Below are 27,596 nucleotides of genomic sequence, written 5' to 3'. Positions count from 1 at the left end.
AAGATAAATTAGAGGAACGATCAAGCTTCCTTCACCCGATACCAAGTATAAAATTCGAACCATTAGATTTCAATGAATTTAGTTCCCCAAAATCATTATTACAACATCCACCCATATTGGAACTCAAAACTTTGCCATGACATTTGAAATATGCTTATTTAGATAGTAATGAGACTTTACCAGTGATAATTTCTACTAGTATAACCTCCGAACAAGAGAACAGTTTGTTAAATGTTTTGTCACGAAACAAAAAAGCTCTCGGGTGGACAATAACAGATTTGAAGGGAATCAACCCTACCATATGCATACACAAGATCAACTTAGAAGATAGTCATAGCAATTCTGTGGAACCACAAAGAAGACTCAACCCGATCATAAAGAAATTAGTAATGAAGGAAATCATAAAATGGCTAGATGTCGGAGTAATTTATTCAATATCCGATAGCTCATGGGTAATTTCGGTGCAGTACGTGCTAACGAAGGGCGGTGAATGAGAACAAATTGTTTGTTGCTCGAACGAGAGTTTTTCTCGAAAGATAATTTCTCTCAAAGTAATGGAAGGGTAGAAATATTGAACTTGGAGAAGTTCAAGAATAACAGATCAATGGACCTGAAGTTGAGCATGTTTCACAAGTTGTTGAGGAACAATCAACAGATTTAGAAACACAACCGCTACGTAGATCCAAAAGAGAACACCATGCACCTGAGAGATTTGGATTTCTCGTTACCACACATAGAGATGTTCTTTTATGGATCAATATGAGCCTATAACTTATCAAGAGGCAGTGTCTAGCCCAGATTCTAAGAAATGGCTTGAAGCCATAAGATCTGAGATGAATTCCATGTCAGTAAACCAAGTGTGGACTTTGGTTGAACCACCTGAAGGGGTCAAACCTATAGGGTGTAAATGAGTTTTCAAGAAGAAACCCGACATGGATGGTAATGTACAAACATACAAGGGGCGATTAGTCGCTAAAGGTTTTTGACAAGTTCATGGTGTAGACTATGATGAAACATTCTCCCCTGTAGCTATGATTAAGTCCATCCGAATCTTGCTCGCAATAGTTGCATTTCATGATTATGAAATCAGGAAAATGGATGTCAAAATCTCTTTTATTAATGGAAAACTTGAAGAAGATGTGTATATGACACAACCGAAAGGTTTTGTCTCTCCAGGAAATGTTGGAAAGGTTTGTAAGCTACAGAGGTATATTTATGGATTAAACCAAGCTTCTCGAAGCTGGAATCTTCATTTCAATGATGCAATAAAAGAATTTGGTTTTTTTAGAAATGAAGATGAGCCTTGTGTTTATAAGAAGGCTAGTGTAAGCATTGTTTCTTTCCTAATCTTATATGTAGACGATATACTCATTATAGGAAATGATATACCTACTTTACAGTCTGTTAAGACTTGGTCAGGTAGTTGTTTTTCTATTAAAGATTTGGGTGAGGTAGCGTATATCTTAGGAGTTAAGATCTATAGAGAAAGATCAAGATGACTTTTAGGTCTGAGTCAAAGGACATATATAGACAAAGTGCTGAAAAGGTTCAATATGGAAGAATCCAAGAAAGGATTTTTACCTATAAGACATTGAATTTCTCTTTCGAAGGAAATGTGTCCTTCAACTTCACAAGAAAGAGAAAGGATAAATAAAATTACATATGCTTCGGCTATTGGTTCTATCATGTATACCATGATATGTACTCGACCAAATGTATCGTATGCTTTAAGCATGATGAGTCGATATCAGGTAAACCCTGGTGAAAATCATTGGGTTGCGTAAGAAGAACTAATGATACATTTATTGTCTATAGAGGTAAGGAAGAGCTTAGTGTAAAAGGTTATACTGATGCTGGCTTCCAATATGATAAGGATGACTCACGATCGCAATTGGGTTATGTGTTTTGTCTTAATGAAGGTGTTGTGAGCTGGAAAAGTTTGAAGTAAAACACAGTAGTTGATTCTACAACAGAGGCTAAAAACATTGCAGCCAATAAAACAACAAAAGAGTTTGTTTAGACTTAGAAGTTCATTTCAGAACTAGGGGTTGTTCCTAGCATATCAGATGCTATAGAACTCTATTGTGACAATAATGGAGCCATTGCACAAGAAAAGGAACCTAGATCTCATCAACAGTCTAAACATATTCCTTAGTGCTTTCATCTCATTTGAGAGATTATAAATTGAGGAGATGTTGAAATATGCAGAGTACACACAGATGAAAATGTTGTTGATCCCTTGACGAAGCCCCTTACACAGAAGAGGCATGATCGTCACACTGAGTCACTCGGTATTAGATATGTGAGTGATTGGTCTTAGTTCTAGTGGGTGATTGTTACAGTCTGCCCAACGACCAATCATATGATGATTGTAATGATACATTTTATTTACTGATTTTATTGAATAAAGGCATTACCGCTATTATTTTCAATTATATATCTCTGTTTAACATAAACTGGAAGATAATAAAGTCATATAATAACGTAATTGTTATTATTAAAAGATCCCTAGTCAAATATTATTATGGGCATGGACAATAATAATACGCTTAAGACTAACATCTTATTGATTGATGACAACGAGTTGTCATCGACATAGAGATGTCAGAATTGATACTTGATTATATTATTAGAGAACAATGTATTGGATTGACCCACCATGAGCATATGTCTTGGATTATTATGTGATAGTCATAACATTGCTCATGTTGATGACTATATGTATGATCCTCTGACTTGAGATCAATGATATCCCAACATGTATTGTTGTATGTTTTGATGCAGTTATAAACATGCTCCGTAACTGGTTGCTCTATAAAGATTTTTATTGAATATATCTCGATATATTTAGTGGGTGTGTATGATTAAGATAGGATTTGTTCTTCCTACATAATAGGAAATATATCACATATCACTTGAATCAGTGAGACTAGAAATGCATGGCAATGCTCGAATAAGTTGATATGAGATATTACAAATTATTCGTTAATTAAAGTCTACTCTAGATATCAAGAAACAATAGATGGGCTATACAAGTGTGACTATTCCAAGACTTGTGACTATTCTAGATATAAAGGACAGAAGGATGTAATACATAAAAGAGTTAATCACGAAGATAATATGTTGAATCATATTTTCTTGTAACTTAGGTGACAATGATATATTGCTAGATGTCACTCATTGTATGTAATATTAGAATTGTTCTAATAATTAATGAGCAAAGATGTACAATTTTTTGTACGTTACTAAAATATATCTAGAGTTAATATATGTATATTTGATATACATATGTTTTAATTATCCCGAATATTTAATTTGAATTAATTAAATAAAGATTTAATTAATTTAAAATAATAAAATCCCTAATATGTTAGGGTAACTTGGATATAAAAAGATGTGTAAGGTCTAGCAGCCATTTTACACATCATCTTCAGTCGTTTTTCTCAAAATAGTTTTGGGGAAAACAAATATTTCTCTCAATCAGGTGAACTGAGTAGAACCTGAGATATGGTTTCGTGGAGGCTTACGATTCGAACCGATCGTCACCACCATTAGCCACTATTATCCTTTCTGTTTTTCAACGAACCCTCTATAAGTATTCGTATCCTTTCATCCCGATTTTGGTTTATCGTACTTGGATCGCTAGTGAGACCGTCGAATTTTTGTTTCTGCTCGACATGGGGTAAGCCGACGGTCCCAACAACAACTTCACTATCCATTGATGAGTGAGCAACTTCTGCCATATAAAGTTGATCATGAAAACTATTTTGTGATAAGTGTTTCAAAGTGTAATTTGAAAGTATATATGTATATAATCTATGCATCAATTGATAACCACTCTTGTGAACTTGGATTAAATGTCTATTTGTTCTGAATGAAACCTTTAGATATGAAAGGCATGCCTAGGAAAGAGTACTCTATGCTTTTCTATATGCGTGTAAACAAAGTATTATACGGGGTAAGGTTGGTGTGTTGAGCAATGCTTCGAGAAGATTATGGGGAAAGATTGATTTGTTGAGTTTACTCCGAAAGTTGTGGTTTTAAACCTAAGTGTGTCCACAAATAAAAGGGAGTTGTATGGAGTTCGTTTATCCACTGAGTGAGTTATGTTTTGAACAAAAGGCCATTGATCTTAGAAACTATGTGTCTAATGTGTGTGACTTTGCCTAAAAGGTAATTGTGCATGTGATTTGTTGTTGGATATATGATGATCAAAAGAATGTGTATAATATGGATTTTGTGTACATTTATGGTGCATTGTATGAAAATAAAACTATGACATGATGGCATGATTATTGAGGTAAAGACAAGTGAGGAGTGAATGCATATATGAGCATTCTTTTAGCTTTAAAGTGAGCAAATCTTAGAATGCTAGTTGTTCACTAGGATTTCAACTCACACTCGTTGTTTAATACTTATTTAGAGGATTAGTAGTTGATTCAGAGAGAAGGGGTAGGTATCCAATGTTTTCAAGCAATGAAATATTAAATAAAGTGTATATGATTTGGTTTAAAAAATGGCAATGTGGGAACCATTGGGAATTTAGATAAACTTTGAATTGTTGAACTTATCATATTGTAACGTTTTAATTGGATTCCTATATTTGAAATGAAGAATGATGTCAGTTTGATGTTGTTGTTAAAGATGTTGAATTCATATGAATGTGTAGTTTGAATACCAAATTGACCAAATGTTGAATTATGCCTTTAAGAAGTGTTTGGCGTGCTTAGACTAGTGAAACTAATTGTACTAAATATGTTAGACTCATATGATGCATTAAATGTACCAAAAATGCATAATTGGACTAGGTGACTTGTGCCAAAAGTGAACTTTTATGCCATGATTGACTTTTGATGCTAGATCCTTGTAAGATGATTTAACTTGTGTTATAAAGCATGTTACAAGTGTATTCTGACATGTACGATGTGGTAGGAAGGTGTCCAAGCATGTATATAGTCCCTAGGATAGATAATGTGAAAGTTTGGTGGCATATTTATGCATGTTCTTGACAATTCTGCACTTTTTCAAGAAAAAGGATCGATCTCAAATCTACTGTTTTGCAATGGATCAATCCCTTCACTGTGTGCTTGATGAAAAAAATGTAAAATTGCATTCATTAAAGGTACTAAGTGTCCCCAAGTCTTAGTTTGACCCTTGGAAGTTTATATAAGTTTAAAATGGTCCAGAAATCGAATTGCTAATTAATGTTAGACCTTCACTTGGAATTTGACAAGACTTTTTCGGTCACACATTGACATACTAAATTTCATAATAAAGGACTCAAGTTCATGTTTTTCGTTCTTGTGTGACTTTCAAATTGTTTACATTTTAGTCCTTAGAAAAGCATGTTCAATTAGATCCCTACTTGGTGTCTGATTAATCTAGAAATTTCCATGTCACTAATTAATGATTAATAATGAATATTGGTAAAATTAAATTGGTATTTCTAGTTAGAATTATTTGATGATGTGAAAATACCGTTTTACCCCTGTATAGTTAATTGCGTATATCTTGCAATGCATCAAGTTTCGAATGTTGCTTAAATTTTTATTTGTCATCTGGTGCCATGTATTGCATGATGTGTGTTTTAGATTTAAATGCTTATGTACAGTACACATGCTTATGGTTTTTGTTTTGTCTGAAAAGTTCGAAATCTAATGTACACTCAGTTATTCGATTATTCTTCGTGACCAGGTATGGGGTGTTACACGAATAGTCAGTACTCACAACAATAATTGAGCATCTATCCACCTTAGATGTTTGTGCTTGCTTCCCAGTATTCGAAGTGACTACATTACAATGTTCTTTTCGTTTAGAATTTTGAATATTACTGGGCAAGTTACCCTATGGTCTACTATTCATAGAGGAAGCAAGTTGAGCAATTTGGTTTTCCAAGGCATGAATAGAAGAAGAGTTTCCTTGGATAATTGCCTCAGTACGCTTAATATGTTCATTCATCATAGCTTCCAGCGAGGCTAATGGAGTAGGGCTGGAAGGTTGTGAGAGATTGGACTGACTGGATGTGGCTACGTCATAATGCTAGAATTAATTAGATTGTGTTTGTATTCTTTGTTGCGACTAGATTTGATAGGTTGGTTGTGAATGCATTAGTTGATGTTTGTAGGATTATTGTGTGTATTATTGATGTGGCTGACTATAACTATTTAGGTTCTGAACAAAGCTACTTAAAGGATTTCCCCCATATTTATAAGCATTAGACTACTACATCGGGGCTTGATTTCCCTAAGTAGATTGGTTGCGGTTGAAAGAATTATTCCCATGATAATTACTAGAAGCACTCCCCCTCATGTTGTTGACGAAGCAAGCATTCTCCAAGTGTTGGGGACAATCGTCAAACTTGTAGTTGTCATCGTATATCTCGCAACTAAAAACTAGAGTCTCAATCTACTTAGTCGTCTAAATGGGTGCTCTCTTACAAATGACCTACATATTCTTGATAAGATTTATGAGAGTAGAGACATCAACACCAAGAGCTGAGATGGTATCCAACTCAAGAACACCTGGAGGGCTTCTATTTGTGGCTTCCCTAGAGATAGGGAATTAATAATCATTTTGGAATAGACAGTTCAGAATATAATAGCATTGTTTTATGTGCAATCCAATGGTGGATCATTAGAAGATGCGTCTACAATGTTTCTTGTCTGTACATTTAACCCATTGAAGAAAATTTCAATTTGAGCTTCTTACTAAAGACCATGTGTAGGACATCTACACAGTAAATCCTTAAAACGCTCTCATGTAGTATGGACGTTCTCATGGTTAGCTTGGTCAAAATAAGTGATATTATTTTGTAGCTTCCCATTCATTCTGGGCAGGTTGAACCTGAGCACAAACTATGTAGCCAACTCGTTCCACAACATAGTGGATCCAGCAAGTAGGTCTAAGAACCATGTTCTTGCTCTACTATGTAAAGAAAACGTAAACAATTACATCTTTAGGGAATCATCAAGAATACCCTGTTGTGAGAATGAAGCACACATAAGAACAAAAGATTTACTATGCTCGCTAGCATCCTCATGTGGTAGACCAGCATATTACCCATTTGAGTTGAGCATCTGAAACATGGCCGATTTTGATTCGAAATTGATTACCTGGATCACCGGTCGCAGCACCCTAGGTTGTAAATTATCTAAAACAAGAACAAAAAAAAAAATTGAATTGATCACTGCACCATCTCTTTGCGAGTTCGAGCTTTTGCTTGCCTTCCCTAGTTGAAAGTTCTTTCAAGTTCAAATCGTAGTTTAGTAGATCATCGGGGTTACTCCTATTCATGCATTGTGATCGTGAAGGTTGTCACTGCGATGGAAAAGGTAAAAGAAATAAAACAAGTTGGATAATAATTAAAGAAAAACAAACAGAAGAAAGAAATAACAAAAATAAACATTAACAAAGTCGTTCCCCAGAAATGTTTCCAAAACTTGATCGATATATATATGTGACCGCAATAAGTGCAAGCTCACACCCGTCGTCTGCAGAATAGAGATAGCTTTTCGGCTAAGAATGTTGAACCCACGGGGAATGGAGCTAATATTATTTTACTGTTGTTAAGAAAAACTCTATAAAAAGAGAACTATAATAGTAAGAGTTGCAATAGTTTGTTGTGAATGCAAGAAATACGAAGACAATAAAAGTAAGTAAAATAAAAGAATAGAAATCAATGGATAGAAATGGAACACTCGTCAGGTTTACCAAACTGAGGCACATGACAAGCTAGCTAAAGTATTTCGACCATAGATATATGAAGCGCAACAAATATACTAAGCATAACAATTACTTCCATCTATCAAAGCTCACTATTCAAGCATCATTCCCTTCAGGCTATAAAACACAAGTAATGCGCCCACATCCTACCTAACTTCCATTGTGGTCAAAGTGATTTCCGTCATCATGAATTTGTCTCTTGGTTAACGTAAACATAATGGTGTTACTTCTGCACTTTTCACTATTCAATAGATATAGAGCAAATAAAAGAAGATTTACTTGCAATCTTGCTCTCACCCCAATATACACGAATTAAAAACCCTAAAACAACTCCAAAATATCTAGATTGTTTGTACATAGATTTATTTATTATAATAATTATTATTATTTTTATTATAAAATATATCAAATCAATACCAAGTAGTAAAATTATTTATTTATTTAAAAGTCAAATTCTAATCAAACTGTTCATCTATCAGATGTATTTAATATACATTTAATTTATAAAATCAGATGCACACATTTTTGCTTAAAATAAACCACCTCGATTTCTAATTTGGATTTTATAGAAACAATTACAAATAAAAATGAAGTCCATTATCAAGGGACACACGATGTTTTTTTCCACTACAAAACAATCCAGACACTGAAGAATAAAACATTGAACCTTCAGCATCCTGGAAGGATACAAAAGGAAAGCGAGTGAGATTTAGATAGTCCTATACGATAGAGGACTCCAATGGCGATTTCGATGGGAACAAGCTCAATGCAAAGTGAAGGCCAGAGATATAGTCATAAGAGATTTCTTAAATAAAGTTCGGAAGACTGCCCGTCACCTGTGTGGTCTGGTAGGAGAAGCCGAGATAGTAAACCAGGGAATTCTACCCGTGAATAACGAAGCTAGAAGAATTTTAAACCTATTAGAGGTCGTCCAAAGTTTGGAGCAACTAGCACAAGTTTAGCTTTAAATGTTTTTGGCGTTGTTGTAATAACACTTTTGTGTCAATGAATGTTATTCTATTATAACATACACTTTTTGGATCAACACCTCGAACCCGTCATGCATTAATCATGCATTTTGGCATTTTAATTCAACTAACTTCTTACTATGCACTTGACATGTGTCGTTTTACTGTCAAAATAATTTCGTCTTCTAAAAAATAAATAAAGAAAGAGAAAGTAGAGTAGGGAAGCAGGTTGGTCCAGAGGGACTCTGGTGTTTCTGATGAAGTAAACTTTCTAATTTAGAAAAGGATGAGATAAGGTAGAATTTTGGATGAGATTAAATAGGGGGTTTAAAAGTTATTTTTAAAATAAAAGATAATAATTAATAAAATAAATTTAAAGTGAAACTTATAGTCAAATTAGCCTTTGGCTTCAGCTTTTGCCTCAAATTCCTATTGATCCTCAGAATAAATTTTTGCTTCGGTTCTTCGCTGGTTGCAATCTACAGGGCTCAACCCCTGTAACTTGTTTCTCTCTCTTGTGAACTGATAACCCAAAATCTATTTTTGGATATCAGTCCTTTACGGAGACTAACTACGACTATCACCGTTAGCGCCAATATATTTTATAGATATGAAAAAACCCGACTTGGACTATGTTGCCTCATTGAGAATCGAGCCCGATCTCAATTTCCCTTAACGGACCGCCGCTATGTGTGTTCATAGGAAGTCGAACTTGCTACCAGCTGAATCTTCCTCCCAACTATAAATCTTTACAACTTCCGAATCAACGTCGACTTTTTGATTAAAAAACGTTTTGATTTTAAAAATATAGGTTGATTACCAATCTTATTCCTCTAGAAAATTGAGAAAATAACTCGAAGTTATTTTAGTGCTTTTTCAATACTCATAATAGGGATTGAGTCATCGCTTCAGCCCATGGCTATGGAGAAATTATCTAAGTATGGCAATCATACTTAGCATCTTTGAAAAAAAAAAAGAACTTTAAAAAAGAAAAGAAAAAAACTTTTATAAAACCAATGGAAAGAAGAAGAATGATTTCTGAATGTGTTTTTAGGCTTACCCTGAGATGGTATTTATAGCTTTTAAAATCCTAAAAATAAGGAAAATATAATTCCTAAAATAAAGAGATAATTACTAATGAAAATACTTAAACTATTTAAACTAAAATACTAAAAACAAAGATAAGATAAGATAAAATATAATATAATATAATATTTAAACTAATATCCTAAAAACATGAGTTTAACTTAAATTCGAATTATGAAAACGTGCAGCCGATCTATTCGTCCTTCAAGAAGCACTGACTGGACCTTCTAGAAGGTGTTGACTCATCGCCTTGTCATATGCGTCATGCCCGGAGTCATGCCCACTAATCCAGCCTTGATTCCGAAAATAAAAAACCTGCATAATTCTGTCCTTTTAGTGCAATTTCCAGAATCTGGTGTCCTGCACAGAAAATGAATCAAAACGAACAAATCAACCACAAAAACTAAATTTAAGTAGCAATTTAATGTCGAAATAATAACTAAATAAAGAACCTATCAACACTCATGATAAAAACATAAATGACTAATAAAGATTCTTTCATTCACAATGGAAAACACTAGACCCACCACATTCGCATAACACCTAACTCAAAACCAAGCAAATGGAAAGCAGACTCAGGGATATAAAACACAACTTCGAGAAGCAGCAAAAGGATCCGGAGGAAAGAATATATAAGAACTATAAGACTAATATGGACACCATCACACAAAAATAGAGTAGTCAGGTTGATCATATTGTGGTCAGGTTGCAGGCCTGAACTTTGCAAATATCATTGCGACAAGGACATCTAAAGGAGTAAGGAGAAAAAAGCTCTCAAGCTAGTTATTGTGGCCATAATTTTCCAATACTACCCTGGAAACTCTTCTACCAAGAAAGCATCATCCTCTGTGCACAACCCCAGGATTACCGTATCCCGAACTTCGAAAAAGAGGATAAGGCAAAGTGGATGGTGGACAAATCAAACATTTGGAAGAACAAATGAAGACTGTGAAGGGTGAAGACAGTCTCTACGAAATTGATGTTATGGAACTTAGTCTACTCTTAGATATGATCATGCTTCCAAAATTTAAAGTTTCGAACTTTGAAAAGTTCGATGGGAAGAGTTGTCCCTCTGCCATATCACAATGTTTTACTGAAAAATGATAGGGTATGTAGGAAATCACCAACTTTTGATCCACCACTTCCAGGAGAGTTTGACAGAGCTAGCGATCTGTTGGTACAATCAACTGAACCGAGTTCACAACAGGTCATGGAGGGACCTTCCTAGGTCTTTCTTGGATCAATATAAGTAAAAGATGATAGAAAACCCGATCGGTTTATGATAAAAAGAATGGAGAATATCAAGGGGAATAAATCCTAGAGGAGGCTAGCCGTAAATGAATGATCGAGTGGAGTGAATCCCATAGAAGGACAACTCTAAATAATAAAAAAGGGAGGTAAACAATATGAGCACCTATGGTTTTGGTAAAGGCGTCACTGTCTCACAACCGAAATCAACCATGGTTGTATCATCAAATATGCCAAGGCAATTTGATCCAATTTCGATGACATATCAGGAGCTGTTTCACCAACTTTATGATAAACATATGGTAACGCCTTATACAATGGATCCATTAAAACCAACATACCCTAAGATGTATGATGAACACATTATGAATATCATGGTGGTATCCCAGGGAATTCCGTCGAAATTTTTCCTGCCTTTTGAGAGATTGTCCAAAGACTGCGGTATAAAAATCACATTCAATTCAAAGATTCAAAATACACCAATGTGGTGCAGAGTTCTAATAACGAGGAAGAAAAAGTTAACGTTGTAATAGAGGATGGTGCTGAAGATTTTTATCAACTTGGAATTTTTCCATTTCCATCGAGATTCCTTCTCAATAACTAGACTGCTAAAGAGCTACATGTAGTTTCCAAATGTTTTTTTAAATTAATGCCCATACTCTCCCTATCCACTCATACCCAGGGCAATATGTGATATTTTTTAGGGTGAATAAAGTACACTTCAATTAGTTTTAATAAAAGATGTGTCTCAAATCTTCATTTGGCAAACATTTCTTCCAGCCGTTTTCTTGATTATTTATATATATATACATATATTATATGTTTCTACTTCCTATATGAGATAGTTTCTCTTCATTTATATATGTTTATATATTTTCCTTTTCTTTTCTTTAGGTCTCTAGATATCAATGGTATGGATGAGAATGACTATGATCTGAAAATTGGTTTAAAACGGCTCGACACAACTCTCTTCTACCATAGAAAAATCCAACATCGACATGTTGACCTTTAGATTGCACCATCCGAATGACATCAAATAAGAAGACACGATTAGAAGAATGAGCTCGGATGATGGGAGTAAAAAAAGAGAAAACGAAAAATTTTTAAAAAAAAAACTCAAAAATAAAAATAATCAAATAAAAAGAAAAAATAATCATCATTAATGAATTTTTTAAAATAAAAGATTAATTCTAAACATCTATCCCCGTGAGGATATATCTTTCACAAAGATATTTATGTATGAAATGATGAAAGACCTTGTTTCACTATTCCTTTCACACAAAAAACATATCCTTTGATATCCTTATTTGAGCCTTCAATATTCATTTTACTTTGAATTTGACCCTAACCAAGGAACACTCCCCACACTGTGGGGCAATGAGAAATAATATTTACTTACCTGAGTAAAGACAATTCAATCTAATAAGGTAAAACACCACTATGTTGACCTGGTATAATAGGTTTGAAGATTCAAATCAAGACCAGAGTATTAAAAGATGTAACTTGTGCTCAAAAAAATTGAGGCCTCGAATCAAACAAGTGAAGGAATCAAAAAAGGGCTCATGTGAAGATCCCCACAAACAAAGCTATCTCAAATTACAATGTTGGTCAATTGAAGTTGGTTCAAAGATCTATAATGTAAAAGGAAAGACCTCTATGGTGAAACCCCACAAGTAGGCAGCCTAGAAGGATAAAAAAAGAAAAAGTAAGAGAAAAAGAACGATGAAGCAGAGTCAAGCAAAAAATGAATGGACGTATTGATCCTTGGTTCAATCTCCCTTAAACAAATGTTTGACCTATATATCCATTTCCTTCATAACCATGAATCCCAGCCTATGTTACGTGCCTAAAAAGGCATTTCTAATCATCCAAAAATTTTGAGTGAGACACTATCTTTAGATTTCATCCCACACATCAGAGTTCTATTATTTCCATTTTTTCCCTAAAACTTTAATGCATGATTTGGAAAAATGGAAAAAAATAAAGAAGTATTCAAGATGAAAATCCAGAAAAGGCATGTTTAAACCAAGGGGGTCTTAAGTTGAAAACTGTAAAGGGCGACTTGAGTAACAAATCAGAAATAATGCATAAGAAGGTCCCGAGTTGGAAAGGAATAATTAATGAAGGCTTTAGATTAAAATTGGATGCAGTTAGAAATCCAGTTACGACATCCGAAATTCCATAAAAACTTGATGATTTGGGATGAATTTCACACACTTTGAGGTCATTTAAAAAAAAACTAGGCTGAGACATTCTACAATCTATCACTTCAAAGGAATCCATATCAATGATATCTAGGACACATACGTTGCTCTTATCTAATTTTCTTTCTAATGTTTTCCATTTACTTATAAAAAATTCTTTTCACTCATATGAATAAAACATAACCTTCTCTTTGAAAGCCCAATTTTCTTCGCATCTTGTACTGAGATTAAGTATAAGTGATTTATTCACTTTGAAAAGAGATCGTTACGTATTATTGTACCAAATTTTTTTGAAAAGTGCAGGTGTTTCAGAGGTTCATAGGAGCTTTGATACGAGACCTGTGAGAATGGAACGAATTCCATTTACATGACCTTTATTTTCCATTTGTTAAAAGAAAAAGAATATTTGATGAAGATACACGTACATCAATGGTTCCCACTACTCAAATAAATCCTCTATTAAGATTCACGAAGAAATCATGACTTCGTAAACTGCAACGATTGAATTCGTTTATAAGACATTAGAAATTTTGAAAATGAGAGAATATCAAGATTAGAAGAAGAGGATCATGACTACTCTTAGAAATTATTTTTTCTTTTGAAAATAATATGGGCCTCATTAAAAATCCATTCTAATTCTAATAAAGGGAAAAGAGTGCTCAAAATTCCATTAATCAAGAAGTAATTACATCTTTTCTAATGACACTAGCAATGATATCGGGACAACCGAATCAAAGAATAATGCACTACCAAAACAACTAGCCCAACTAGCTAGAGCATGAGCAACATGATTACATTCTCGATTGATATATGTAATATGGAATCTAGGATTAGCTTGAAAAACAACACGATCTTCTTAAATAAAAATACCTAATATCGAGATGTCATCTGAGTCCCGTGTAATTTTGTTCACAAGTATCTGAGAATCAGATTCTAACTACACATCCAACCATCCTTTCTCATTAACAAGGCGTAAACTAGCAAGAAAAGAAAAGAATTCAGCAAAAGCGTAATCAACACAACTTCCAGAGACTTGCGCCAAACCCCCTTGCACCAAACCATTTTGATCACGAGCTACCACCGCAATAGAAGCCAGAGGCCTATTGCTATCAAATGCACCCTCAAAATTTATCTTAATCACACATGGTGGAGGAGGTAACCATCTATTGTGTTGAATAAAAGGATTCTCATCCATCCGATCTAAAGCCATTGCGCGTAAGTACTCATGATGAAGTACTTTAGCCGTCAACACCAGAATCCAAGACGGTTGGAATTTGGCATCATGCACAAAGGAATTACGATTATTCCACACATTCCACTTGCATATTAAGAACCTAGTAAAATCATCAAGTTCCAAAATAGGTAGAGCCTCTTCTAACCATAAAAGAGGAGTATCATTATCACTGAATGAGATAAAAACATGTACGTCAGCATGTCGAAGAACATCAAGAGTGCAAGGGCAACCCCTTAAAGCATTACGAACTACACGTCAAGCAAAAATAATGATTTTTGGAAGGATTTTCAGTTTAGCTATAATCCTCCATAGCTTCGACTTCCGTTCATTTTCATGTGATCAACGCTGAAGCCACCAATAGCCTGACCTAACAGAATAGATGCCTGAATCATGATTACCCCAAACAATTACATTCCTTAGAATATGGATTAATAACAACATTTAGAATTTGTAAAGCATCCTCGGAAGTGAACAACCTGCAAATCAAAAGTTCATTCCAAGAGTTAGTTCCTGAAAACATCAAATCACGGCAATAAATAGGAATATCATAGGAAACAAAATAGGTCCCTTGAAGTGAAACAACTTTGGATCCACCCCAGACTTCATCAAATATACGACAAGTACTATCAAATCCAATTCGCCAAAATAAACCCCCACATAACTCCTTTAATGTCCGATGAAGGCCTTTCCAAGCAAAACAACTCTGATCCTTCAATGAAGATTCAATAAGTCCCCATCAGGATAATACTTAGCACGGAAGAAACGGGCAACCAAAATTTCTGGCTCTTTAATAAAACACCACAATTGTTTTTGTTGTAATGACTCTCATCTACTGGACTAAGGCAATGTTATGTTTCTAGAAGAGGTTGCGTCTGTTAGAAACCAAAGTCAATTCTGTTGTAACTGTCTTGGCTGTGACAGTTGGTGATGCAGAACTGTTCAACTTGGAAGAATCTGTTATAAATAAGATTCAAGTGAGTTGAGAGGGTTTGAGGAGGAAAAACAGATTGTACAGAGAGGTTTAGAGAGAGATTTTTTGTTTCTGGTTCTAAATCTTGTAAAATTTGTTTTAATTGCCTTAGTGAGATTGATTCCTTTCCTGTGGATGTAGGTCACCCTGACCGAACCACGTAAATATTTGGTGTTCTTGATTACTGCTTTGATTTTCAATCTTGATTAGTGTTAGACTCTGATTGTGTGTGTGTTTTTTCTGTGGTTATTGGCTGATTTCACAACAATTGGCGCCGTCTGTGGGAATTCAGACCACGATGATGGGATCTGCCAAGTTTGACATTGAAAAATTCACTGGAAAGAATGACTTTGGCCTTTGGAGAGTAAAGATGAGAGCCTTACTTGTTCAACAGGGAATTGTGGAAGCACTACAAGGACCAACAGCTTTGCCTACTGAGATGCCCGAGAAAGAAAGGAACAGTATCCTGGAAAAGGCTCACAGCGCGATAATTCTGAGCCTAGGTGATAAAGCTTTGAGGGAAGTGTCAAGAGAGACAACGGCTCAGGCTCTCTGGGCTAAACTTGAATTGCTCTATATGACTAAATCTTTGGCCAACAGACTCTTCTTGAAACAACGCCTGTACTCCTTCAAGATGCATGAAGAAAAATCAATCACAGAGCAGATTGATGAGTTCAATAAAATCATAGATGATCTCGAAAACATTGATGTTAAGATGGAGGATGAGGATAAGGCTTTGCTGTTATTAAACTCTATCCCCAAGAGTTATGAACATTTTAAAGATGCGATGCTTTATGGAAGGGTGCAGTCAATTTCGATGGAAGAAGTTCAATCCCTAATAAGAGCCAAAGAACTTCAAAAGAAACATGATATGGATGAAGAGAATAGTGGGGATGGTCTTACTATTAGAGGAAGATCAGACAGAAGAGACTCAAGAAATAATCAGAACAGATCAAGATCGAAACAAAGAAAGAAAAGTGGAAATCAGTCATCAAAGGGACCGTTCAGGTGTTATCATTGCCACAAGGAAGGACACTTCAAGAAGAATTGTCCTGATCGGAAGAAAAAATATCAAGAAAAGCCAAAAGACTCAGGAGAAGTAAGTGTAGTCTCTGATGGCTATGATTCGGCTGAAGCTTTGGTAATTACTGAGTCAGAATCAAGCAAAGAGTGGATTCTTGACTCAGGTTGCTCCTTCCATATGTGTCCTCATAAAGATTGGTTCGAAACACTCCAACTGGTCAGTGGTGGAACTGTACTGCTTGGAGATAACAAAGCATGCAGGGTGGTTGGTAGTGGGACAATCAGGATAAGGATGTTTGATGGAGCTGAACGAATATTACAACATGTCAGGTACATACCAGAACTTAAAAGGAATCTGATTTCTTTAGGAATGTTGGAATCAAGTGGCTATTCTTTTAATGCTGAAAATGGTTATATTAGAGTTACTAAAGGCTCTATAATTACCATGAAAGGAATTAGGAAAAACGGGTTATATTCTCTAATCGGGAGAACTGTAATTGGTAACTCCTCTAATGTAGTCCAACCTGAAATTGATAAAACTAGACTATGGCACATGAGGTTGGGACATGTAAGTGAAAGGGGCCTACAAGAATTGTTTAAACAGAATCTATTAGGTGTTGACCAAATTAGTAAATTGGAATTTTGTGAACAATGTGTGTTGGGGAAGGCAACTAGAGTAAAATTCTCTACTGGAAAGCACATCACAAAGAAACCATTAGATTATGTTCACAGTGATCTATGGGGTCCTGCTAGAACACAAACACATGGAGGTGGGAGGTATTTTCTATCTGTCATAGATGACTACACTAGAAGAGTGTGGGTTTTCGTTCTAAAAACAAAAGATGAAGCTTTTGAACGGTTCAAGGATTGGTTAACTCTCACTGAAAACAAAATGGAAACAAAAATGAAGCACTTGAGAACTGACAATGGCCTGGAATATTTTTCAGAGCAGTTTAATGAGTTGTGCAGGAAAAATGGTATTACAAGGCACAAGACAGTTCGAAATACCCCTCAGCAGAATGGATTAGCTGAAAGGATGAATAGAACTCTCCTAGAGAGAGTGAGGTTCATGTTGCTGAATGCTGGCCTACCCAAAAGTTTTTGGGGTGAAGCTGTGTCTACAGCCTGTTACCTTATTAACAGGTGCCCTTCAACAGCTATTGGAATGAAGACTCCTTTGGAAATGTGGTATGGGAAACCAGCCAACTACAACAATCTCAAAGTTTTTGGATGTTTAGCATATGCCCACATCAGACAAGATAAACTGGAGGCAAGAGCTTTGAGGTGTATCTTTATTGGCTATCCACACGGAACCAAGGGTTATAAACTATGGTGTATGGAGCCTGGCCAACAGAAATGTATCATTAGTAGAGACGTGGTGTTTGATGAGTCGAAAATGGCAAATCTGCATAGTTATGTTACTAAGAACAATGTTACTAAGGATGGTATTCCAATTGAGGTGGAGCTGCAACAACAACAAACATTAACCGATCAAGGGACTGTCTTGAATGATCAACATGAAGAGGTAGAAAACCAGCAAGAAACCGAACCAGAGACCAGATTGGATGATTACAACTTGGTGAGAGATAGACAAAGAAGAACCATCAAACCACCAGAGAGATTTGGCCATGCAGACATGATCTCCTATGCTTTGAGTGTTGCTGAAGAAATAGAAGAGGCTGATCCAAACAACTACAAGGAAGCTTTGAAGAGTAAAGAGAGGGACAAGTGGGCTGAAGCAATGGATGAGGAAATAGCATCTCTAATGAAAAACAAAACTTGGGATCTTGTGGATAGACCGAAGAATCAACGAGTAGTAGGATGTAAGTGGATTTACAAGAAGAAAGAGGGCATTCCAAGTGTTGAAAAGGCCAGGTATAAAGCAAGACTTGTTACAAAGGGATTTACACAGGTTGAAGGAATCGATTTCAATGAGATTTTCTCACCTGTTGTAAAACATTGCTCAATCAGGTTAATTTTAGCATTAGTTGCTCAGTATGACTTGGAACTGGAACAATTAGATGTTAAAACTGCCTTCCTACATGGAGAGTTGGAAGAAACTATCTATATGGACCAGCCAGATGGGTATTGCACTCTTGAAACCAAGGACAAAGTCTGCCTGCTAAAGAAATCATTGTATGGACTCAAACAAAGCCCAAGACAATGGTATAAAAGATTTGATGAATTTATGTTGAGGATTGGTTTTTCTAGAAGCAGTTATGATAGCTGTGTGTACATAAAGAAGCAAGATGATGAAATAAGCATTTTTTTGCTCCTATATGTGGATGACATGTTAGTAGCTAGCAGGAGCAAGGAGGAAGTCCAGAAGATTAAAGGTATGCTCAACTCAGAATTCGATATGAAGGATTTGGGGCCTGCCACAAAAATCTTAGGCATGGAGATCACAAGAGATAGAAAGAAGAACAGTTTGTTTCTGTCTCAGAAGTCATATATACAGAAAGTATTAATGAGGTTCAATATGCATGAGGCTAAGAAGGTTACCACACCAATTGGTCAACACTTTAGGTTGTCAAACTCTCAAGCACCTGGAAGTGAAGATGAGAAAACATACATGGAGAATATCCCTTATACTAGTGGAGTTGGCAGCATTATGTATGGAATGGTTTGCAGCAGGCCAGACTTAGCTTATGCTGTCAGTATCATAAGCAGGTTCATGGCAAATCCTGGAAAAGCTCACTGGGAAGCTTTGAAGTGGACCCTGAGATATTTGAGGGGTACTACTGAGTTGGGGTTGATGTTTAAGAAACAAGAAAATGAAAGGGAAAAGGTGGTTGGCTATGTGGACTCCGATTATGCAGGGAGCATTGACACCAGGAAGTCACTGACCGGATTCATTTTCACAGTTTTTGGTACTGCAGTTAGCTGGAAGTCCAATCTCCAATCTGTTGTGGCTCTTTCAACTACAGAGGCTGAATATATTGTTGTGACAGAAGCAATCAAGGAGGCTATGTGGTTACAAGGAATGGTTGAAGAGCTTGGCATACAGCAGAAAGTTTTAACAGTGTTTTGTGATAATCAAAGCACAATTCATTTGACCAGAAACCAGGTCTTTCATGAAAGGTCTAAGCATATAGACGTGAAACTTCATTTTGTGAGAGATGTCGTTACCAAGGGTTCAATAACTGTGAAGAAGATACCCACTGAAGAAAATCCAGCTGACATGCTCACAAAGGCTCTACCAGTAACTAAGTTCAGACACTGTCTGGACTTAGTAAATTCTACAGAGAAGTAATAGCCCCTTGGGGCTGATAGGAGGGAATCCTTTTGGGGAACTTTGTAATTGAGAGTCAAGGTGGAGAATTGTTGTAATGACTCTCATCTACTGGACTAAGGCAATGTTATGTTTCTAGAAGAGGTTGCGTCTGTTAGAAACCAAAGTCAATTCTGTTGTAACTGTCTTGGCTGTGACAGTTGGTGATGCAGAACCGTTCAACTTGGAAGAATCTGTTATAAATAAGATTCAAGTGAGTTGAGAGGGTTTGAGGAGGAAAAACAGATTGTACAGAGAGGTTTAGAGAGAGAGTTTTTGTTTCTGGTTCTAAATCTTGTAAACTTTGTTTTAATTGCCTTAGTGAGATTGATTCCTTTCCTGTGGATGTAGGTCACCCTGACCGAACCACGTAAATATTTGGTGTTCTTGATTACTGCTTTGATTTTCAATCTTGATCAGTGTTAGACTCTGATTGTGTGTGTGTTTTTTCTGTGGTTATTGGCTGATTTCACAACAGTTTTCCTAATAAAGCCATATTGAAGTTATGCAAATCCCGAAAACCAAGACCCCCCTCACACTTTGGTTTACACATTGTTTTCCACTTAATCAAAGGACAACCTCGCTTAGCAATATCACCTAGCCACCAATACCTTCTCATACCTCTAGTTAAATCTTGCACTAAGGATACAAGTAGTAAATAACATGACATCACATACTGGGGAAGCGCTTGAGCCACAAACTTAAGAAACACTTCTCAACCACCATAGGAAAGCAAATGTTTAGTCCACCCATCAATCCGTTTATGAACACGATCTTTGAGATAACCAAAAGTATTCGTTTTATTCTTCCCAATATGTAAGGGCATACAAAGATAATGCCCCAAATCAGCAACTTCTCCAATACCCAAAATACATGATATATAAGTGCGGCACATAACTGGTGTAAGCGGACTAAAATAAAGTACAGATTTTTCAAGATTCACCTTTTGACCTGACAAAGATTCATAGATATGTAAAGCATCTCGACCCTGAATCGCTTCCAAAATAGAATTCTTGATAAAAATAATGCTATCATCAGCAAAAAAATGTGTAACCTTTGGACCATTCTAACTAGCACTGACACCTCTGATTTTCCGTTGGTCCTATAAACGATTAAAAAGGGCTGACAAACCCTATGTACAGAAAAGAAATAAAAAAAGAGATAAAGGATCTCCTTGTTGCAAAGCCCGTCTAGGAAAAAACTCAGAAGTAAGAACACCATTCACCCGAACAGCGAACAAAACCATCTTAACACATCGCATAATAAGATCAGCCCAATTCTGGCAAAAACCCAACTCTAACATGATTGCACACAAAAAAGACCACTCCACTCTATCATATGCCTTCTCGATATCCAATTTAAGTGCATCCCCTTTATTTGGTCCATTCTTCAAAGAATTCATATAATGAAGGAGTTAATTGGCCACCAAAATGTTATCTGAGATTTGTCTCCCTGGAAGAAAGGCAGCTTGATTCTCACTAATACAAACAACCATAATATCTTTCATCCTTTTAACCAACACTTTGAAGACAATTTTATAAACCACATTACATAAACTAATAGGCCGAAAATGCTTCTTCTGTTGAGGATAATCTATTTTAGGTATTAAGACAATCACCTTTTTATTAACCAAGCCCATATCCAAGGTACCATTCAACAAGTGCATACAAAGACTAATAACCTCCATCCCAACCACATCCAAATGAGAAAAAAAAACTTGCCGGCAAACCATCTATACATAGGGCTTTCCTAGGATGAATCTCCTTGAAAGCAGCAAAAATCTCATCAACAGTAAAATCCTGACAAAGGGCATAATTCATATCAGAGGTGATCACAGGATGAACAACATCCAAAATTGAGTCATCAACCCTATGAAAGGAGGAGGCAAATAACTTCTTAAAGTACGCAACCGTAATCCCCATGATATCTTGCTGGTTATCCTTCCAAATTCCATGATCATCAAACAAACCACTAATATAGTTCCTTTTCAGAAGACCATTCGCCCGAGAAAATAGGCCGTGTTACGATCCCCATTAGATAGATATTGAACATGTGATCGTTGCAACCAATAGATTTCCTCTTGATCAAGCAAACGCTGAAGCTCCCTTTTGTGCCTTATAAAGGTAGAATGTGGTACACCTGAATTATGACTATGCATATAAAAATTAAGACTATCTTTAAGTTCTTTAATCCTATGACGAGTCTTGGATAGCCGTTTACGTTGCCACGAATTAAGAGCTAAACCAACCGCTTGAATTTTGTCCACCGTATTATTAGCAATACTCGCCCAAGCAGTACGAACTTGCGCCTTACAATCTACTTCGTTTGCCCAACAATTGTCATAACGAAAGTAATCATTATTGTTCCGCCGTGTTTTGCAACGAACCCAAGTTGTATTCATTAATAGAAAACAATGATCAGAATGAACGGCAAATTCTGAAAATACCTTACCATTAGGAAAAGATTGAAGACAATGTTGATTTGCAGTAAATCGATCAATACGTTCTTGAATGTATCGATCCTCCGATCTCCCATAATGCCAATTAAACCACCCTCTAGATTTCTCCATTCACTTCAAGCATGGATCGAAATTCCTCCATTTGAGTCCTAGATTTCCTTCGCCCCCCACGTTTCTCTGAATCATAAAGAATATCATTTAAATCACCTCCCAAAAGCCAAGGTAATTCAGACGCAAGACGTAAATGAGAAATAGTAGACCAAGCCTCTTGTTTGAGAGGATGAAGATGACTAGCATATAAACCAGAGAAATGGAACTTTTCATTATCAGAACCAATGATCGAATCAATATGAAAGCGAGACGATGACAAAACCGAAACAGTAGTATTATTATTCCATAACAGCATAAGCCCAGTACAATTCGCATTTTTATCCACAATAAAACACTGATCCATACCAAGTTTACATCGTATATAATGACTCTTATGCTTTGTTATTATAGTTTCACTAAGGAAAAGCACATCCACTTTCTTCTGACCAATATATTGGCCTAGAGCATGAACTGTCGCGGTATTATTCAGACCACGACAGTTCCAACATAACAGAATCATTGATCCTGGCGGGGTTGATCTTCAACTACCGCCACAGAATTTTTATTGCTGCTCATCTCAGCTTCAGAAGTTGGTGTATTAGTCACCTCATATTTTCCCTGCACCAAAATTCAAAACACAACCAACAAATATGATATAAACAATAGGAATTGACATCAAATTAATCGCAGAAGAAAAGAAGTCAAATCGCTGCCAAGAAATAAAATATATAAAAACCAGAAAATAAAAACAAATACACACCCTTTACCAAATAGGAAAATAATATATAACACATCTCCTAAATTTCCTGACATAAGAAAACCAAAACAATAAACTGGAAAAGAAATTCGAAGAATATAACCATGGAAAATTGCCTGCAAATAGAAGACCAAAATCAATTGACAATATACGTAAATTGCTACATGAAACCAAGCCCAGGCATGCAGAATCAGCATATATGATAATTTAAAATGATAAAACAAAAATAATATTAAATAAAGCCCATATAAAAATCTCAACGGAGACCACACTGTAGATGCAATAATAGTCAACCTGGGACCTACACTTCTAGTAATATGCACGTGTACAATATAAACCCAAATACAATTCCATGCAAAAAACAAACACCTAAAAACCCCAGCTGTATTACTTGAATAGTTGAAAAAACAGTCAAAGACAAATAAACCCAAAATATCGCTCCAAATATAAGTGCACATTAAACAAATATAACCGTTAACATATTGGAAAGACACTCCTATGCGCGCCACCGTACATGACCAAGGTGAAACACCAGTCATGGAAACCGAGCAAAGCACTAGTAGCAGACATACAACACCGAAACCATAAATCCACAACCATAATTTCCAGGAATCAGAAAACAAACCTAAAACCCTTCTAAAGACAATAAACCATCAGGAAAATTGCATAAGAAAGGATAATAGCAGGTAACAACATCAAGATTCTTATACCAGATTGAAAATTATAAAACAATGGACACCAAAATCCTAAGAGACCAGAATACAGCCAATAACCAAAGAAAAGACCACCAGCTACAAAATAAAACAACAAAATGATACCACGGAAAGAATCGTTGTAAACCCAAAACAATCCATAAACAAAACCAGTATATTATTAATAACCAAAATAATAAAATAACATTCGCAGTGATAAGATGAAAAACCAAGTTTAAAAACCAAGGAACAAGAAATAAAGTAAAAAAATCAGACCCAAAACTGTATAGCATATCTCCGGTAATCGGGAACAAAAAATGTAATGAAAGGAAAGAAAACCCATAACCAATACCATGCATCAATCCACCGAATGATCGGCGATGATGTCCAAGAAGATCGCTCATCCCATTTGCATGAAAGAGCGATTCCATGAGAGAAATTCAAGAGAGAATTTTAGAGCATTTTTCATTTTAGGCATACCTAAGGACATCACATTCATGACATTACATACATATAAAAATTTTGTAAATTATTCAAGACAATCTCAACTTCACAACGAATGGTATTGCAGTTTAAATACAGTTAGGATCGACTTAAATCTCAATAGAGGAGTCATCTGCAACATAACTTAACTCAACAACGAGAAACTATTTTCCAGCCAAGGTTTTCAAGTCAAATTTCAACTTCATGATGAAGGATATTTGAAGAAAACCTAAAATCAATGACTATTTAGCTTAACTCAATGGTGATGAGCTACTTCCCAACCCATATTTCGTGTTATATTTCAACTTCACAATGAAAGATATCCAACTCAAATCACTCAGAATTGACTTAACTCGTGATGGAGGAGTCATCCACAACATCACTTAACTCAACAACGAGAAGCTATTTTCTAACTTAGGCCTAGGAACTGCATATTAATATTTGGTTTGAGGGTACAATGATTTTAAAAATTTATTTTCCTAAAATAAACTACTACTATTGTTTTTAAAATATATGTATACTTATTTCATGTTTTGTGGGAACACACTAAACACCCATTTTCAATCTCTAGAATATGTTTCTCTCATTTTCCTCTTAACTGTAAGTTTCCTAATTTGTACCTGAAGAATTTAATAATAAACCTCAAATCATCATTAGAACATGTATAATTTTGGATCAACAAAAAAGTTTTATGTATTTCCATATATCTATTTGTCTTTTAGCATCATCTGGTAGTTCTGTATTATTTAACTTTCCCAAAGCTCATTATGTTTTTCAACAGTTTAAGGTTAAAGGAATCAATCTTGTACTATTATCGACATCAGTTTTGGGAGTTCCTTCAACATTACTTCCAGAGTATGATACATGTGTAATTAGGGGGCATGTAAATCACAATTATTGTTACATTGAATCTGAATTTTTTATGATTTGATGTATGAACGAATTAAACTTTTGATATGTGCATTATTTTCTAAACATGCGTTTAGTTTTTAAATGGTTTATAAAATTTTAAATTTTTCCTAGATTTTTTTATGGGTCACTCTGGTGGCCTAATGTAACACCTTAGATCAAATCGGGTCACCCATATTGCTTTGAGGGTGTTATATTTTGTGGTATTAGAGCTTAGATTGAGTCGAGTCTTCTGGGTTGATCGGTCGATCGACTATTGTAGGATGTCTGGTCAGTAAATGCCCCTAGAATGTAGTCGTGCTCCTTTAAGCCAAAACTATGATGACGAGTCCTTTATTTGTAATAAATGTAACGGAGTATTGTAACCATTAAGGTTCGATATGTAAAGGGAAAAATATCTTTAATGTTTGTATAGATTCTGTAAAGCGTCTAACGAGTAATATGGGAGTTACTTGTTCGAGAATTCTGACTTGATTTCTTATATGAAATTATACTATGTTACCTTAAACATTTAGTTATTATAAAATCCTGGTCAAGCTTAATCAATGGAACTTTGAAGTTGTTTTCTGTGACATAATGTAATAGTTGAAAATGTACGAGTCAGTTTTTAAAGAATTTGAGTAGAAATGGAGCAAAATCAAGTGACATTACTGAGAGATGCATTCATCGGGGCATTACCAATTAGATGCTGGATTGTGAAGCAAAGTTCTTTCCCTAAGTTTAGACAAGGTGATTTTCCCCTAATGTTCAGCACTAATGAATCAGACTAAAGAATTTATGGAATCATTCTTATTCCAATTTTCTGAGATTTAAACTCAATAAGTGTTAAACCTCAACCTCAGTGACCAATATGAGATTAAAGAAAATTGTGTGTATACTTGATAAAAGTCTAAACCTTGAGGTGATTCTATTATTTATGGAAGAAACAATTATGCCTACATATTGCACTGAGGGAAATCAAGTGTTATTTGCTTATGACTCCATTTATATTGGACATTTAAGATAATAAATATAGTTGGTTATCACTTAAGTTGACCCTGAACCTGAATAGATTCTGGATGTCTACGCATCTACATTAAGATGACACAATTTTGACCTCATTCATGTTATTCTGATTAAGGATATTAAATTACTATCTGATTTGTTCTTCGAGGCGGATTCTATTCAGATTTTGGATTATGATAAAAGACTTTTGTGAAGAAAGTGACTTCTGATGGATGAGATTCAGATGAAAAATTGTAGTCCTATAGAAGCTACCGAGAGATTTAACAATTGATGAAAGCTTAGTTTCTGCTTTTCTTGATTCAGGTAAATTTCGAGGATGAAATTTTCTTTCAGGGGTAGAATTGTAATGCTGTAAATTTTATTTAAGGATTAATTCAAAAATAATTAAAGCTAGAATTCAAATTGAACTAAGAATTTAAAAAATCGAGGACTTGTTTGATTATGAGGTGATGTTTAAAGTCTAAAGGATAGACTTTATGGAAACCAGTGATTTAAAACGTAATTTACTCATATTTGTTTGGAAGTTTGAATTCTAGTAAAAAAGGACACAATTTGCTTGTAATGGTGTTTAAAACCATGAAGTGAAGGATGCCTAACCAACGCCCTTACCAAAGGGGCTATTTCATTGTTTACATGAATATTAACAATGATAATAATTAATTAAAGCCTCATTATCCATAGACAAGGAGGTGGGAGATCAGTATTGATTTGTCTCTAGAGTACCAGAGTTCTTTCTCAACCTTCAATAGTTTCCACTGTTGATCTTCATCGTTGTCAGTTCGTTGTCGTCACCATCGATGCCATATGAATCATCTCCTTGCTCCGATCAAAACTCGATCCTCTACGCTTCTTGATATCACTTTGATTATCATAAATTTTGTCTAAAGGAACTATCGAAAAATCAAGGTCTCGACATGGTTTTTCATCAATCTATTACCGTTTAGCCACCAGTGAGTGATACCACCGACAACAATGGATTTCCCTAGTCATTCTGCATCGACCGGTGGTCCCGATTCCAACTTCATTACCGAAATGTAGGAGCTCGAAGACAAAGAAACTTTAATTATTTAAAAAGTCAATCTTTACCGCACTAACTTCATTATCGAAATGTAGGAGCTCGAAGACAAAGAAACTTTAATTATTTAAAAAGTCAATCTTTACCGCACTCCATCGTATTACAACACCAGCATAAATGCCCCAAGTCAACAATATGAAAATCTAGATATTTTGTTCCCCAACCGACCACCGGAGTCACCGCATGCACCACACACACCGTCCTCTGTGCATGGCGTCATCTGCAAGCTGGGGAGTCTGTTGACCAGCTGGATCGGTCTAAATCGACCAAGCCGGTCTAAGCCAAGCCATTCAAGTCACCCAACTAAGCCACTACTTGAGCCGAGCCGTGAGGTAAGTCGAGCCGATCGATTGAGCTATTCCAGCCACAATTGACCATTGATCGATCGTTAACCGATGTTG

General features: G+C 35.5%; 1 non-coding gene across 1 annotated transcript; it reads left to right on the top strand.

Annotated features, from left to right (window-relative positions):
• The first annotated feature begins 6,711 nt into the window (after window positions 1–6,711).
• Window positions 6,712–6,818, top strand: LOC120128192. Its single transcript, XR_005516611.1, has one exon. It is a non-coding gene; the product is annotated as a small nucleolar RNA R71 (small nucleolar RNA).
• Window positions 6,819–27,596: the final 20,778 nt, after the last annotated feature.

Source organism: Hibiscus syriacus, unplaced genomic scaffold (assembly GCF_006381635.1).
Source record: "Hibiscus syriacus cultivar Baekdansim isolate YM2019G1 unplaced genomic scaffold, ASM638163v2 tig00001478_pilon, whole genome shotgun sequence".
Lineage (NCBI taxonomy): Eukaryota > Viridiplantae > Streptophyta > Magnoliopsida > Malvales > Malvaceae > Hibiscus > Hibiscus syriacus.
This window is presented reverse-complemented; position numbering and strand designations above follow the sequence as displayed.